The sequence below is a fragment of the Dama dama genome, chromosome 22 (assembly GCF_033118175.1).
Source record: "Dama dama isolate Ldn47 chromosome 22, ASM3311817v1, whole genome shotgun sequence".
Taxonomy (NCBI): Eukaryota; Metazoa; Chordata; class Mammalia; order Artiodactyla; family Cervidae; genus Dama; species Dama dama.
In genome coordinates this window covers 46,820,066-46,834,187 of record NC_083702.1, presented here as the reverse complement: position 1 = coordinate 46,834,187, position 14,122 = coordinate 46,820,066, and the positions used below count along the sequence as shown (strand labels likewise).

General features: G+C 48.1%; 1 protein-coding gene across 2 annotated transcripts in view; it reads right to left on the bottom strand.

Annotated features, from left to right (window-relative positions):
• The window catches only part of LARGE1 (LARGE xylosyl- and glucuronyltransferase 1), a 602,335-nt gene extending 588,447 nt beyond the window's left edge, over window positions 1-13,888 (bottom strand). Inside the window, exon 1 of one of the 2 annotated variants that reach the window (XM_061125420.1) lies at window positions 13,467-13,888. The gene's annotated coding sequence lies outside the window, so the exon portion shown is untranslated. The remainder of the gene's footprint in view (window positions 1-13,466) is intronic. The other variant, XM_061125415.1, reaches the window with a different exon arrangement.
• Between the last annotated feature and the right edge of the window lie 234 nt (window positions 13,889-14,122).

Below are 14,122 nucleotides of genomic sequence, written 5' to 3'. Positions count from 1 at the left end.
CATCCCCGGGTGTGCATGAGGTCAGACCGCTGCTGGAAAAGCAGCAGGACTTCCCGAACCATGTAACCAGAGCCCACGCCACATGCAGGTTCATAAAATGTGGTGCCTGGACCACACGGCCCTTCTGATAAGCCCAGGGTTTGTCTATCACTCCTCCGTAATTCGCTGAGCAAACCTATGCAGGCAGCACCAATGCCTGGCTGACAAGAGCAGTGCAATAAAAACCCAAATGGACCTCACAAATACTAGAGGCAATAATAAATATTCCAACATAAACACGTGCTTATCCAGGGAAGAGTCTTTAGGCGCTGGGCTTCTGCACAAATTCAGCCAAGCCTCCCCAGCCACTCCCCTTCACTGTCTGATAATTTCTCAATCAATTACAATCTCAATTCTGCAACTGGTTCTCTAGGAATGTGAAATGGTATTAAGCCTAGTAAACGGAAAATGTGATCCAAGCCTCTGTGAGCATCGAGGGACTGACACCGTGGCCAGAAAAAAGGAAACACTTGAGGGTAAGGCCTTCAATCAAACACTTGAAGAAAAGGTGTGTTTTGGATTGCCTGACGATGACTCCATCAGGGCTTAAAAAGCCTAAGAGGAGAGGAATGAGGAGGCTGAAGATCTGAGAAAATGGAAAAAGCAGAAAAATGTAGCAGGGAAACAGCAGGAAAAGCAGTAAGTAGAAGAGGGATGGGGATGAGAGTGGCGGCAACAGTCGTGGAGATTACATAGACCAAGGGCCTTCCAGCCGTCCCGCCCCCTTGTTACTGGTGTAAAGGCTGGTGTGAAGACATGTCTAACCTGGAGAAACGGTAAGGCACACCCCCTTCCACCTCCACCTCCTTCACCCCCATCTCTTCCTCCACCTCCACCACATTCCTTGAAGGCATCAAGGGACCCCAGGGATGACCCACCAGCATCTGGTCACTGGCAAGGGGGTATACCTTCTTTAGATTTGAGAATCCCCTTACAGGACAGGAGAATAGTCAAGGTTTAGCTAGAAACTCTTCCATTATGCCCAGACAGCAAATTCAATGAAATTCAAAATCACCACCACCACCATCCACCACTCACTGGGTAGAAAACATGGTCCTGGCACACGGTCCAACCAGAGCTGTGAGAAGCTGTCTGTACTGAAGCGCTCCTACACTCGGGAGGGCCAGCCAGCTGGAGGCACCGGGACCATGGCGCAGAACGCACAGCAGGAGAAGCCAGTGCAAAGACAGATGCAATTCAGCGCCCAGCGTCAAGAGAAGCTTGAAGGAAAGACTGCCTGAGCTGGGTTTTGAAGGAAAAATAGAAGTATCCCAAGCAGATAAAGAGGGGAAAAGAGCTTATCAGGCAGAAGGAGAGGGAGATGCACAGTTTGGTAGGTTTGAGGGCAAGTAGACAGTGAGGGCTTCCCAGGTGGCGCTAGCGGTCAAGAACCTGTCTGCCAATGCAGGAGACATAAAGAGACACGGGTTTTATCCCTAAGTCGGGAAGATCCCCTGGAGTAGGGGATGCCAAGCCACTCTAGTAGTCATGCCTGGAGAATCCCATGGACAGAGGAGCCTGGCGGGCTACAGCCCATAGGGTCACAAAGAGTTGGACACGACTGAAGTGACTTAATGCACACACACCAAACAGTAAGAAAGAAAAATAATAAGCTAGGGACTGGGGCGGTGGTAGCAGGGGGAGATGAGACTGCAGAGAAAGGCAGGGGCCAGTTCACAACAAGCTTTGTGCGTCCTGATAAGAAAGCTGGATGTTTTCCAGTGGCTGAGAGTGAGTCAGTGAGGATAAATACATAGAACATTCTAGAAAAGCCCTCGTTCTTTTTAAAGATTCAAAATAAAGACTCTCTGTAAGGCATTGGACTATCCTATTTGAAAAATTCTGTTACCCATCATGGCTAATTGCACAATTCTGAAAAGTGTGTGATCTCTCACAGCGGGGTCCTCTTCGGCAGAGACACACCACCAGTCACACAGAGCACGACCCAGCTTCACTTTCAAGCTGGACCCGGAGCCCAGATGTCAGAGTTCCAATTATTTCACACTCATCCCTCCAGAGTTGCTTTAGGAACCACTCACAAGGAAAAGAAAATTTTTCTACATTCCCCCTCTCGTCGGGAGTCATCCAAGACTAGGAAAAAGGTTATTCTATCATCAAGGGCTCATTTGAACAAGCCCCCAATAAGACAGGGTCCAAGAGTTCATTTTTACCCCAAACCCATCCTCACGCCCAGCCCAGACAAGGGAGAAAGTACCACTAAGAACTGCTGCTACTGCCACAGACTTCATCCCAAGGAGACTGCTTTCCAGTGGGTAATGAAAATCATCTCGGACTTCAGTGAGTGGGACCAGAGGAAAATTCTGACGAATCCCTCTGTTTCCACCCACCTGGACTGGTTCTAACCCAGTGGCCTTTAGAACTTCATATCCGAACTAGTACAAAAGCCTACTCGGTAACCTCCCGGCTGCCATCTCTCCCCACCCCAGTCTGGCCTCAATACTGCCACTGGGTTCAGCTTCCTAAAACAGAGCTTTGCATACATACACCATCTTCCCGATCAGAAGCCTTCCAAAAGCCCACAGCCTCAGTCTAGCTTGCCAATTTCATCTCCAGTTCCTCATTAATGGAAACCCAAGTTGACTTACTTCACAACCCCAGAATGTCTATGTGTGCATTCATCAGCCTAAGCCGGCCCCTCTACCTCCGTTTAATTCTTCCATTCAAATTTTAATTATCCTGTGTCCAAGGACCCAAGTCAAATCCTACCTTAGTTGAGTTGAAACAGCTAAAGTAAACTCTGACTTCTGATTTCCCATCAACTTTCGGCTCCAATAATCCACCACGTTTCCCTGCACTGCCACATTGCCGCTGCTGCTGCTCGGAACAGTTCATTTGCATCTTCTGCGGTTAACTTCTCACACATGTTTTTTTCCCCAATCACTCCAACTATGTTGCCTGAGGGCAAGGACAGAAGGCTTTCAATGTAATTTAATAAATGTTTCTTGAAGGATTCCTAAGTGCTAGGAGAGGAGCCGGATGAGTGTAAGCCAGTCTCAGTGCTTCAAAGCACTGACATAGAAGGAAGAAAATAAGAAAAGCAGACAGAGATTGACAATGCCAAGGAGAAGAGGACAAGCACATTTTGGGGTGTTTTAGGTGATGCCCCCTCTCACTCTGTCCTTTCAGCTCCTAGTCACTAAGACCCAGATAGAAACTCTCTCCTTCTCTGACTCCCTCCAGCAAAATGCTACCCAAGACCCCATGCCCACTGCCCTCCATCCATGCTTTCATCACATCGACCGCCCTCACCAAGACAAGGCTACTAGAGGATGCAAGCAGGTGAGCTCATTTCCATGTTCCTAATGTCAAACAGAGGCCTCACAGAGCAGGAGTTTCGTGAATGGTGGCTGATGAATGAACCCTAGCTAAGGAGATGCTGACCGATGACCTCAGGAGACAGAAAGGGTAGAGGGCCTGTGGGTAGGAAGGAGAAATTCTGATTAGAAGCCAGGTCAGTATGGAGACAGCAGACAGAGGAGTTGGGACAGCTATGGTTGGATCCTGGCTCCCTGCTCCGTGACTGTGTGATCTGGGCAAACCTCAGCTTCCACAACGGGAAAATGGGAGAGTAAGACCACTTACCTCATAGGGTTATCGTTAAGGATGAAGTGACATAAAATGAACAAATGTAAGAGTGGCTGGCACAAAAGCAGCACACAAGAAATGTGGAATAGACAGGAGCTGAATGTGCTGGAGGAAAGAGCAGAGGGCAGACACCCAGGGTCCCCTCCTGCCTCCCCTCTGGACCATTCTCTTGACCTCCCCAGCCTTAGTTTCCCGACTGTGAAATGAAGGTCAAGTGGGTTCAAGGGTCAGCTGCAGCCCCGGCGGTGTCTCAACATCACAGCTCAGATGTCCACCGAGAAGGAATCCGTGAGTACTTACAAGGTACTGCCAAGCCTGGGCAGGAAGGAACTATGCCAACAGAGAAGGCGGAGAAGATGCCAAGATACCAAAGAAAGTCCTTTCTACTGGACGCCGAGCACCTGAGTACCCCCTCTGTTCACTCAGGTCCATTTCACCCTCCAAATGCGGGAGCCCTGGCCGCATCCACATCTAAGTCTGTCCACATTCATCGACAGGAAGGTCATCATCCACCATCCGTCCGAAGGTGTGCTCTATTTAAGATGCTTTTCAAGGCAACCTGACCTGCACGTGTGAATCAGTATCCGAGCCTGTCCACTCCTCCCAGGCCAGAGAAGTCACAGTCCCTAGAAACTCAGAGGAAAGGAGACCCACGCCGCATTCCAGGATTTCCCCTGCCTTTTTATAAAGTCGTCAGTGTCTGAACCACAACAATGAACTCCTAAGAGAATTCATTTTGCTAATCTGAAATATCCCTCACATTTTTAAGATAACAGCTTTCGACAGAGACCTCAAGGAGCGCATGTCTGTGAGTCCACCAGTACCCACTCAGCTCTCTCTCCCCATCATCTCTGCTCTGAAGCTGGAAGCACAACTCAGACAGCAAATCACTCTGTGTGGACACAACTGTTTATTCACTGCAGACCCACTAAGTGACCAGCGCCACGCCTGCAGGCGAGAGAAGCCCCGCCCTGGGAATCACTCAGCCTGTCTTGGCTCCTCAGGCAGCCACGAAATACCATTCCCTTCCCGGAGGAGAGCTGGCATCAGTCAAGGAGGCTGATACACAAATAGTGTTGGCAGATTAAAGATCTATGCAACTGTTCTGGAAACAAAAGCCAGGAGGGGATGGTTCCCAGTTAGCCACAAAAATGTTAACCTCAATAATAACAAACATGTGTCTAACGCACCAAGGCAGTCCCTTACCACAGAGTAACACTGAAGAGTCCATGATTCGCTACTGAATTTAAATTAAAAAAAAAAAGAGTAAGAATGGCATCCCCGCATGACTAAGTTCTGTTGTAAATCCCCCTAAATTCTCATGCTACCATGTAGAGCTGGAAAGATCAGTGAAAGTCCTTTCTTCCCAACTGGCCTGGGGATGTCAAAATAAAGGGCTCTGTTAACAGCAGGCCCCATCCAGCAGCCCAGGTTCCATCTCCATCTGCATTTGCTGCCCATCCAAAGCGTGGTCCCATAATGTGACACGAGAAGCTAAAAGTATGGATGAAGCTGCACATCCCATTCTCACCCCAGCCTGTGATTATCTACCACTCCAGGTTGCCCAAAATTACCTCTGGAGCCTTAAGCGCCTTCCATTTTCTTTCATTCCTAGAACCAATTCTTTTTTGGAAACTTTCACAAGAGATAAAGGGAAAAAAAAATAAAAACCAAAAGCCCTAGATATTTCAGGGCAGGGAAAAAGGAGCCAGCGAGTGAGCACGATTTCGATTTTTTTTGTAAATGTCTCATGCATATCGCCTCGACTGTATACTTCGGTGGAACAAAATTAATTCCACTTCTCTCCAACTAGGAAAACGCAGAAGCCTATGGAAACTCTAACCCAATTTACTTTTTAAACCACTTCTGTTCCTAGTATGTCCTAAGACATAGAACATGAGAGTGGTTGAGGAACTCATGCAGATGGATAGTTATGAAGTTATGACTGAAATTGCCAGGAGGAATGGTGGCTACATTGATAAACTGGCCCCAGTACATAGGCAAGCAAAGTAACAATATGCAGTCAGTGGCAGGAGAAGCTGGTGTTATTTGCTAGAATACTGAAGTAGGTGTTTTGTTTTGTTTGTGAGTTAACTAATAATCACCAAAGATTATACCCATACAATACTGAGAAATAGGGAACAAAATACAATTATCAGAGGACACTTGCTCTACAATACTGTGTTGGCCTCTGCCACACATCAACACGAATCAGCCACAGGTATACATTCAGGTCCCCTCCCCTGGAGCCCCGCTCCCCATCTCCACCCCCATTCCACCCCTCTAGGTCGTTACAGACTTGAGTTGAGCTCCCTGCGCTGTGCTTAGACACTCAGTCATGTCCAGCTCTTTGCGACCCCATGGACTGTCACCGGTCAGGCTCCTCTGTACACTGGGATTCTCCAGGCAAGAATACTGGAATGGGATGACACGCCCCCCTCCAGGGTATCTTCCCAACCCAGGGATCGAACCCAGGTCTCCCACACTGCAGGTGGCTTCTTCACCATCTGAGCCACGAGGGAAGCCCTGAGTCCCCTGTGTTATATAGCACATTCCCACTGGCTATCTATGTTACAAATGGTAATGGATGTGTTACCATGCTATCCTCTCAATTTGTCCCATTCTCTTCTTCCCCTTCTGGGCCCACAAGTCTGTTCTCTATGTCTGCATCTCCACTGCTGCCCTGCACATGGGTTCATCAGTACCATCTTTCTAGATTCCATATGCATGCACTAATATACAATACTTGTCTTTCTGATTTACTTTACTTTGTATAATAGGCTCTAGGTTCATGTACCTCATTAGGACTGACTTGAAAATGTTTTTTATAGCTGAGTAATATTTCGTTGTAAACGTGTACCACAATTTCTGTATCCATTCATCTGTCGATGGACATGTCCTAGCTATTGTAAAAAGTGCTACAATGAACATTGGGATACATGTATCTCTTTCAATTAATGGTTTTCTCAGGGTATATGCCCAGTAATGGGATTGCTGGGTCATATGATAGTTCTATTCCTTGAAAAGTTTATATTTGAAAAATCCTTGGTTTTCCTATATCAGGCAAGGCTCTCAAAAGCGTCCATCATGATTGTGTTACTCAAATAACTTGAAATACAATAAAGGAACTATTAAAAAGAGGTTTGCTATGAATCCTTTTTGTAAAATAAAAATACTTTTGTACTCCAATTACTTCCTTTGAATTATCTGCTTCTAAAAATCAGATTTATAAGCCAAATTCTCCTAAAACAAGGCATTCCTATGCTTAGCTACAATTACAAAATAAACAGTTAAAGAGTGAAAAATTCTCCCAATTCTCCTAAAAACAGGCGATTCCTACACTTAGCTTCAATATTGAAATAATAATGCCACAAACCTTATATTTACAATTGCACTTACTTCTAATCTCCCCTTTCCAATAAGCACAGCCCTTTCTACCCAGGGGAGCATCAGAACCAGAGTGGTGAGGAAGCTTCTTTCTAGCAACACAAATTTGGAGGCTTAAAGTTTAGTTGGTTTGCAATTTTCCTGACTTCTACTTCGACACAACTGCTTTACTGCATTTGTTTTTCCTCCCAAAATTCCTCCCTTCACACTCACCCTACAGCTCCCCTACAAAGTAACCTCCCAGGCGAAATGAGAAGATTCTCCTTTTCATGTTAGAGTCCAGGCTTTGCAAAATGCCACAGGGTCAACTCAGCTTTTATCTACTTAATTTGGAAACAATTACAATTTTCAGCATCGCTTTTTATCACAAAGTGCATCATCCTCATGTAGTTCTCAAAGAATAGATAACACTTCCAAACCCACGGGTTTCCATAATATAGAAAAACTTAGCAAGCAAGCCCAGCTGCATATTAATGGCCTAACATATCAGAGAAATTCTAATGCAGTCTACAATTCTATGGAATCTACAACCAACACAGCAAAGGTTTTGTGGTTCTTTTCTTCATCACTGTATGCTTGTAGTGATTTGATAATTCAACGTAGGGTACACCTTTGAACTGGTCAGGTCTCTTCCCATTTTAGAGCTAGAAAGCTAGAGAACCTAAGGAGTCTGAGCTTTGCCACTAACTTAGACGAACCCTTTCTCTGGCCTCTGCATTCCTAGTTACAAGACAAAAAACTCACGGAAGTATGGAGACAGCAGCCAAAGCCGCCCGGATAAGTCAATACACAGTCTAAGGTCACACAGTAAGGCAGCATCAGTTCAGTTCAGTCACTTAGTCGTGTCTGACTCTTTGCGACCCCATGGACTGCAGCACACCAGGCCTCCCTGGTCCATCACCAACTCCCGGAGCTTGCTCAAATTCAAGTCCATCGAGTAGGTGATGCCATCCAACCATCTTCACCTCTGTCAACCCCCTCTCCTCCTGCCCTCAATCTTTCCCAGCATCAGGGTCTTTTCCAATGAGTCACTTCTTCATATCACGTGACCAAAGTACTGAAGCTTCAACTTCAGCATCAGTCCTTCCAATGAATATTCAGGACTGATTTCCTTTAGGATTGACTAGTTTGATCTCCTTGCAGTCCAAGGGACTCTCAAGAGTCTTCTCCAACACCACAGTTTAGAAGCATCAATTCTTCAGCGCTCAGCTTTCTTTATAGTCCAACTCTCACGTCCATACATGACCACTGGAAAAACCAAAGCTTTGACTAGACGGACCTTTGTTGGCAAAGTAATGTCTCTGCTTTTTGATATGTTGTCTAGGTTCATCACAGCCTTTCTTCCAAGGAGCAAGCATCCTTTAATTTCATGACTGCAGTCACCATCTGCAGTGATTTTGGAGCCCATGAAAATAAAGTCTCTCACTGTTTCCATTGTTTTCCCATCTATTTGCCATGAAGTGCAAATCAGCATAAGTTGAAGCAAGATGTGAACCCAGATCTCCAGATTTTACCTAAACTACGCTGCCTCCCAGTCAACTCAACTGATCTCAGGGAAGGATGACAGAGACAACACACACATACACAGACAGAGACAGAGAGAGACTTCTACCTTCACTTTCATCCTGGCTACTGTTTTGGGAAAACTAAATATATTGCACCCTGGGGATCGCTGCTGCAACTGTGGTTTTCCATTCTCTCTAATGTCCTCTGGCCAGTGTGTGTGTGCCAAGTCGCTTCAGTCACATCCGACTCTTTGCGACCCCATGGACTGTAGCTGACCAGGCTCCTCTGGGATCCTGGAATCCTCCATGGGATTCTCCAGGCAAGAATCCTGGAGTGGGCTGCCATGTCCTTCTCCAGGGGATCTTCCCGACCTAAGGATCAAACCCACATTTCTTATGTCTCCTGCATTGGCAGGAGGGTTCTTTACCACTAGTGCCATCTAGGAAGATGGATGCCTCTGTTCCTCGCTTCAGGTTTTTCATCCCACAAAACAGTCATAGGCACATACACGCCCATCCTCAAGACTACAAAACTCTTCCTTTTCCAACAGCAAAGAAAGTTGAGGCCAGAACTGAGATGATTCGAACACAAGAAGCTTTCTGAGTGTTAAATGCAGCCACAACTCTACCCAGAAGCAAATCTGACAAAATGGAATTCGCGCTCATAGGGAAGAATCTGTCCCCCTCGCTGTATCATTTGTCAAGTAACACCATCATTTCTCCCACTGCCGCATAATCACCTAATGAAAGCCGCAGATGTAATTCATGTACACAGGAGGACAGACTTATGGTTGATAAGGGACCTTTTCTTTATTTGTATTGCTAATAGTTTTGTTTTTTTTTAAGAACAGGCAAAATGCTATATGTAGGATAAAGAACAAAAAAAGAAACTGTCCTTTTCTGCTTTTAATAACAATGTGGGATAATCAACTGGTACTCTTGGACCTTATCCAGCAATCATTCTTGCCACAGCTTGAATACACAGAGCATGAAACCAGGAATCCTGTTAAATTATTTCCCTGCTAAGTAACACCAAGCTTTCCTCTTCCAGAACATCCTATCTTCCAGCCACACTACTGACTGTTCTCCATTCACACTACATATTTTAAGGTTTCCATGCTGTTCTTTCTGCCTGGGATTCTGTCCCATTCTACTATCCTGGCAAACTCAAGCTCATTCTTCGAACAAACCTGTACTCTAGAATACCTCATTGTAATGGTTCAATGTCTGCCTGCCCCCAGAAGACAATAAACTAATTGTGGACCCTCGGTAGCCTCCACACAGAGCATGGCATCTGTCACATGACAGATGTTCTGTTATCATCTGCTGAGTTAAAAGAAGAAAAGCCTCCTGGAATACACTCAAGAAGATCCCCTGGAGAAGGGAATGGCTACCCACTCCAGTATTCTTGAGTGGAGAATTCCATGGATAGAGGAGCCTGGCAGGCTACAGCCCATGGGGTCGCAAGGAGTTGGACACAACTTGGTGACTTTCACTTCCAAGCCTTAGCTTTCCTGGCTGCTGCCTCCTGCTCTCCGAATGGCAGCAGGGTCAGGGAGGAACAGAGGACCTGAGTGCCTCTCACTGTCAGATGCTGTGGAGCAGCGGTTCAAAGCCTCATCAAGACTAGCAGATCCTGGGAGATGGCTGAATCACCAAGGGTGCCAAGGGCCGGGGGTGAGGGCATGACCTGGAGTTCTTAGTCCCCTGAGACTTACATCCCTGACCCTGTGTGCACCCACTCTGAGAAGCTCTGGCTGCAAACACACCTTCACCTTATTCTTGGACCCTAAAGGAGGTCCAAATCATGCATCAATTTCTTACTCAACTTCTGCCACGTGGATTCCTTGAAAGTCACAAGACTTCGTTCATGCCTTAAGATCATAGGACACACCTTCCCCAAGACCAGTTTTCACTAGCTGACTCTCAATGGAAAATTTAAAAGTATTTTCCTGTTCTTATCTCTTACCCCCTGGCTATACTGTGCTTAGGAGAATCAATCTACAAAGCCTTTGATAGCAGAAATACAGTTTTATGCTGACCATTTCCCCTAGGTCTCATCAGTAGCTCTCCTCAAACTACTTAAATATGCACTCTACATACGGGTAAAGGATCACAAATACAACCTACTAGACTCCAAAATTCTGGGAAGCGACTCCAGCAGCTTCACAGACCCAAAGGCTGAGTCTGATTCTTGATGCTGTGCTGGGTCTTTAAGAATCCAGTAACTCCTAAATCTTGGCAACATCTGCCTCTCTTTGTGCCAGTATTCCGAGCTGGGCAGTCTCTTCTTGGACTCTTTCTCCAACCTTTCCTGTCTGCCCATCTCTGGAGTCAGTTTTGATAAGACTTGGCCACGATGGGTAGGCCTGGGCCAGGCAGCTTTGTTCTTCAGCTGAAATAGAATTATCTTCCATTTCTGCTGCATAACACCTAGACACTAATGATTTAATACTGTTAAAAGTGCACAGAACCTGGGATGAGCGCGCAACCACGCTGCCAACCGTTAAGTTACATCTGTATAAATACAAGGCATGTACTTTTAAGGGAATGACAGTGAGAAACTTTAAGCTTTAATGGAGTCAATTTAGACACCAACTAGAATGAAGGTGGCATGTTTTCATGAAGACAGCAGAAGATGTACAGCTCAAAAAACCAAAAGGGGGAGTTAAGATTACAACCCCCCAGGGAAATGCCCAAGGAGAGAGTTTGCAGGAGGTTCTGTCTCCCCAAAACTTATAGCCCTCACATACTTAGATTATCACTGAGTCTTTTCAGAGTCTCACACAGTACTTTGCAGATCACCTGTCATTGCCCAAATGACACTTTAGATGTAAGCAGGCCTACTGCTTAAGCATTCAGAATCCACTCATTAGTGCAAGCACGTACTGGGTACCAAAAACTTGGATTCCTGAGCTTTCAAGATAAACCATAGCCTTCTGTAACACAGGTCCTGGTGTTTTCTTCATCGGTGATGGAATAGAAAACTAGTCCCCCCTAGTGTCCTGCCACTGTACGGAGCGGAAGGATGGAGGCACTCCTGCATCAACTTTCAAGCACGACTCAGGATCCCAGAACCACAGGAAACCTTCGCTTCCTTCCCAAGAGGTGGAAGCACTCCTGGGACCTGCAATGATATGGAAAAACCTTGCATTTCATTCCTGAGGCCCATCTAAGCTATGTTTTAAAAAGGCAAAGGAATCTGCATTATCCCATGTCAAAAAGTTAACCCCCAACCCAGCACACTTCATTCAGTGTTAGCCATACTTGCTAGCAACCTCCACTTATCCCAGAGCAATACCATCCTTTCTTTAAAAACCTCTCTATCCCACTAGGGAGATTTATTTTCTTCCCCTACCATTCTCAAAAACCCACTAAGAGCTAAACCTGGACAATTTTGCCTCTCTGTTTCAATTAGTTTTCTTCCCGGGATGGAATTAACAGGGCCAGGCTCGATAAATGTGTGTTCTCCGCAAGCAATTTTCACTAAAGTGTAAAGCACTCTTGAAAAATAAAGGTACACTAAGAGACGTGTGAAACCTTCAAGCCAGTTTTTTTTTTTTTAATCCTCAGCAAGGACTCTCCATGCCCGCGAGTAATTCATTCATGTCACCCATTTGTGAGGGATGAGAGAAGAAACCTCCACGTGTTCCTGTCCCAATTTAGAATCTTCCTTTATCTTAAGTCTATCAAAGCTGACTCCTGAGGTAGGAAGGAGGCAGGAGAGGTGAGGAGGAAAATTAACCTGATGTGACTGCCGGCAGGGAGTGAATAAGCACTTTGGGTTTTCACCTGTGTCGAAAAGGGTTGGCACCTGCCTTTAGCGAAGAGGAATGCCCACCTGGTGCCCCTTCCCCAGTCCCACTCCCACCCAAGAAGGAAGCTGGCACCAGAGCCCACTCTGGGGGCACTTACATAAGACCCTGGAAAACTTCCTGTGACATTCAGGCAGAGTGTAAACTGCTACCCTGCTCCCTCGGGGGATCATTTTAATGGACTGAGTGACAAAATTCAGATTCAGAAATGGGCAAAAACCTGCTCAACTGAGGTACATCAGTTCAGGGACAAAAAAAAAAAAATCCATCCCCATTAACAGGGTCACCCGGGGGGACATATTCAGGGCAGGAGAGACAATCTGCTCCCTCCTAGGTGACCCATTTAAAATCAGATCGTTCCAAAGGAAGCTCACAGGTTCAGTAAATTTCACACAGGCAAGGGTAGGCTTGCTGGGACTGAAGTTCCTTAAGAGGAAAATTTCAAAGAAGGTGCTAAGGCACCAAAACAACTTAAGAATGCACAAACTTTGGAGTCATTCCATCCTTCAGAAACAATGACTTTCACAAGACGGGATCGCTACCCAGAGACCACCCCTTACAAGCAGGTTTGTCTAACAGGGGTGATACTGATGCTACCATTGTCACCCAAACCGCTCTGTCCAATGGAGGGACTCGCGGTCTGTGGCTCTCACCACAAATCGGCCTCGACTCTGCAACATGGAGCAAAGAAAAGTTCTTCACAGCATCACGCCTGGAAAGGCAGGTGGGGATCGCCCAAAGGGACAGCTTCAAATACAGCAGGTTCCCCTAAAGCACAGATGCTCACAGCTAACAAGCAGCATGGGGGAGGGGGAGGGGACAACACCTCCCGGTGTTAACGGGAAATTCCTCCTTGCTCCCAGTTAGCAGCCCGAGAGCCTAGGAGCAGGGCAGGCCCGGGGATGAGTCCTAGAGGACTCCAGAAACTCGGCGACTTCTCACTCCAGCCTCTCCAGGGCTCTGGGCCCAGGCGGCAGAGGGTGTTCCCTCCCTCCCTTCCTCTTCTCCAGCATCCTGAGCAGAGGGAGTACCAGCCACAGGTCGGGAGAACTTGTCCGGCGCCGCTCACCAAGGAGCCCCCGCGCTGGCTCTCTCGCACCCCCGGAGTTCCTACCTTGGCCGTGACTGCCGCTGGGCAGAGGGAGACCGCGGAAGAGCCGTGTGGCTCGGCTGCGCCGCCGCCTACGAGGCGCAGGGGTTCCGGGTCGGGGTCCCAGCAGGCGCTGCCCGAGTTCGAGCGGCGGTGCCAAACGCAGACTTCGGGGCAGCCCCCGCCTCTGAAGGCGGCGGGGAGGGTCCCGGCCGCCCGAGCTGAGCACCGTTTCTTCTTCCTCTCCCTTGGACACTGCTGCCTGGAGCTGCTCCCTGCCCCCCGGACTCTTCCGAGCCGGGGGCGCCCCGCATGGGATGGGGCCTGGGTCTGCCTCGGGCTGGGTCCGGGGAGGTGGCGCTGGGGAGAGACGCGGGGCGGCCGCCGGGGCCGGCTCCACCTCCCGCGCTCCCCGGAGCCGCTTCGCCCCTTCAGGGCAGGGCCTGCCCGCTCCCAGCCCGGCCGGGCGAGCGCAACCGCGCCCCCAGCTTCGGGCGCCCGGGCTCTCGCGCGGCGGCGGAGCGGCGGCAGTCCGGCCGGGCCGGGCACCGAGAGCGCGGCGGCGAGGGGGCTGCAACCGGCCGCGGCGCCCCCTCCCCCCGGGCCTGCGCCGCCCGCCCGCGGCTCCGCGGTAAGGAGACGCTGGAGAGGGCCTCGCCCCGGCCTGGGGCGCGGGGCCG